We start from the raw sequence: 3,634 nt of genomic DNA on the forward strand, positions 1-3,634 counted from the left end.
AGAGAGAGAATTTGGCTGTTAGAGGGAGAAAAAAGGAGAGAAAGAGAAACAAATAAACAAAAGCAACAATTTAAAAATTCCAAAATAAGCAAATGAAAAGCCCTAACCCTCAAGAGAAAGAAATATAACATGAGAAAAAAAAAAGAAATGTGTATGTATATGTTTACCCATGAACCAATCAGCACAGCAGTAACACCAAAAACAAACGAACAAAAAAATACAAAAAGGAAATTCTATTCACTTATTTATTTATTCATTTATTGCACTGAGGATTGAACCCAAGGGCTCTTTACCACTGAGCAATGTCTCCGTGCTTTTTTTTTTTTTTTTTGAGACAAAGTCTTGCTAAGTTACTGAAGGTCTAAGTTGCTGAAGCTGACCTCAAACTTGTAATGCTCCTGCCTCAGCCTCTGAAGTCACCATAATTACAGGCATTTGCTACCACGTCCGGCTGGGGAAAAAAAGTTCTTAATTAAAAATGAAAGAGTTACCTCTGCTGAGGTGGTCAGACCTGTTGACAATGATGAACGTTCACCGCCTATGCCAGACTACCCTTCTTTCTGTTTCTTCTTGCTATGTACCCCTTCCAGAGACCACGAGCTTCCTTCGTGTGTTGCTTACTGAGTTGCCAGCTGGAACTGAGGCTGGTCTTTCTGTTTCCCTTCTCACCAGTGTAAGATAGGACTGAATGGGAAGCACTGGCAATTGGAGTGTTGTCTGAACAGACCAGATCGATGTGCTCCTAGGGTGGAGCTGCTGCACGATTCGAGATGGCAAGTTCCAGTGGCTGGGGTTTTAAACTCTAATCAGGCCTTTAGGACTGACTTTGTTGAGTGGTATCTGCTCCAGAGAGATTAGATTGACACATCCCTGGTACTGGGCAAATGCTGATCTCTGCTGGCTGTCTGGACCCAGGGGTCACAAGGACTCCATTCACAGGGTGGGGAGTCAACCCTCCACAGGTGTGGCACTCTACACCACCCATGAATATGACCTTCCCAGGCTCACTGCCCAAGTAAAATTGAGTATAGTCAGAGCTTCCTATTCAGTTTCCAGGTCCTCTTCAGCTGGTCATGTAAGCCACCAGAATCAAAGGGAAAGCAGTGGCGCTCACCTGGATATGTCTGAGTTGAATCCCCCTGGGTACAATCTGTGCCTGTTCCATGCATTCTGCCAGGTACAGCCTAGGCTGTGTGGTAGGCGCTTGCCAGTATGGCAATGTTTGCCTTGATCTCCTGGCTCCTGCAGCTGCAAATGGCAGCATGGCCTCCTCAAGATGGCTCCCACCTTGGCTCTGTGCTTGCCAGTTGACAAACACAGAACACGTTTTAGACACCAATTCACTGCGCGGCCTCTGGTTCAGCTAAATCCAGGCTGCTTCTCTGTTCTGTGGGGTTCTGTGTGTCCCACCTGTCCATTGTGTGAGTGTTAGCCTTCACTTCTGTCACCGTTGTCACTGGCTGGTCTCCAAAGTACTGTTTCCTGTCCTTGGTTCAATGTACCCAAACTTCTGGGTCTCCAGATGTCTCTGTCTGATATTGAATTTCAGTGAATTCTGAATACCTGAGATACCTGAATACCTGAGACACAGTCCTTCCACTGCTTGAATCACAAGTGACAAAGCAACTGGAAACAGCCTTCCTCCAATCCGCCATCTTGAATCTCCCTCATTCTATGGGTTTTGATAAATGTATCCACCACAATGTGGCCATCGTTACAATATCATACAAAAGTAGACATGCTGCCCTAAAACCCCTATGTTCCACCTATTCATCCCTCCTACCTCTCAACCCCTAACACTCACTGATCTTTTCATTCCCTCCATGATTTTGCCTTTTCCAGAATGTCATATAGTTGGAATCATGTAGTGTGTAGCCTTTTCTGATTGGATTTTTCTCTTGGTTTGTTCCCTCCATGTCTTTTTATGGGTTCATATAGCTCATTTCTTTTTGACACACCCAATGATACTCCATAGTATGAACATATTGCAGTTTATCCATTAACTACTAAACAACATCTTAGTTGCTTCCAATTTTGTCTATAAACATCCATGTGCAGGTTTTTGTGTGGGCATGAGTTATCTGTCCAGACACACTTGTAAACATTTTTATTCTTTGTGGATTTTCATCTTAACACACTTTAAGAAATTTTTACTGATGAGAAAATTGTAATTGGTGATTGTTAACCCCTTTTTCCACCCAAATTCACGATGGAGCAGGGCTCTGTGACTCCAGACTGCTAAGCCAACCAGGACACGTCTGCATAAGCAATTTGCTGCATGCATGATGGCCCCCAAGCTGGGAACCAGCTTATGGGTCTTAGAGGCACACAGGCTGTCTTTCACTCTCTGCTCTGCCTTCATTAGCTGTGCATCTTTGAGTAAGGTAAGCCATCTCTCTGAACTTTCGCTTCCTACCCTAAAAAGAGGGGCAACAACATTGATTAAGGTGCCATTGTAATTCAATAGGATGGTGACTCTATAGCCTTAAAGGGACCCCAGGCACAAGACCACACTCAATAAAAGCTCACAGGATTGGGAGCATGACCTAGACTAAAAGTAGAAACTGATCTAAGCAGTCCCTAACTCAGTTACCATTCCTGAGAGAACGTTTCCAGAAACCTCCATTCACTTTGCTCTACTTTTGTTAGTCCAAGAAAGCCACCATTTTCTCCCATATTGGGCCTATATTTCTCAATTTCAGTCATTAAGCCATCAATGCAATTAAATAACGTGGGAAAGGGCAAGAATAACAAGCCAGAAAATAGCTGGAGAGTGAGGAATCTCCACTGTGGGAATTTCAGAGGAAGTCTGAGCCCTCCGTAAATGATCTCTTAGCCTCCTCTTGAAGGGACTCTGAGTGTGCTCTGTACACTCAGCATCAGTGATAGGCTGTTCTGCACCCTGGTATTGCTTCAGATTTCCTGTTCCAGGATCAGTGATTCATTGAAAATGGAAAAGTCACAGAAACAGACAGAACCCCAGGGCTGAACACCTGGATAGGGGAAGTATCCCCACTGGCTTTCCCTCTTATTACCCACAGCACTCATGATCTTTTGCAGGAGGTAATGCCTGTGAAACATGGTGTGAACTTGTTGGGTTCGTAGAAAATTACACCATGGTGGAATGTAGATCTTGGTTTTTTTTTGTTTTTTTGGTTTTTTTTTTGCTGTGCTGGGGATCGAACCCAGGGCCCTGTGCTTGTAAGGCAAGAACTTTACCAACTGAGCTATCTCCCCAGCCCTGGAATGTAGATCTTTAGTTACAGATGTCACTGGGCATAAGACAAAATGTATCATGGCCTCGGGGTAAGAGGGAGGGCTCGGGAACCAGATGGTATTGGCTCCAGTGCATCAACTGCCCTTCCTCCTTGCTGGGCAGCTTCACATAGAAAACTTAACTGCACTGTGCCTCGATGTCCTCATCTGTCAAGTGGGAATTCTAAAAATATGTGCCTGATTAGGCCACTCTGAAATAATGTGCATTATATGATTTGGATATGAGGTGTCCTCCCAAAACTCCTATAAATTCAGGAATATTCAGAGTGAAATATTTGAAGTATGAGAAGTGCAACCTCATCAGTTCATCCTAGTTTAATGGGCTGACTGGGTGGCAAATGTAGGTGTGTGGCATATG

This window comes from Sciurus vulgaris, assembly GCF_902686455.1.
Source record: "Sciurus vulgaris genome assembly, chromosome: 4".
Lineage (NCBI taxonomy): Eukaryota > Metazoa > Chordata > Mammalia > Rodentia > Sciuridae > Sciurus > Sciurus vulgaris.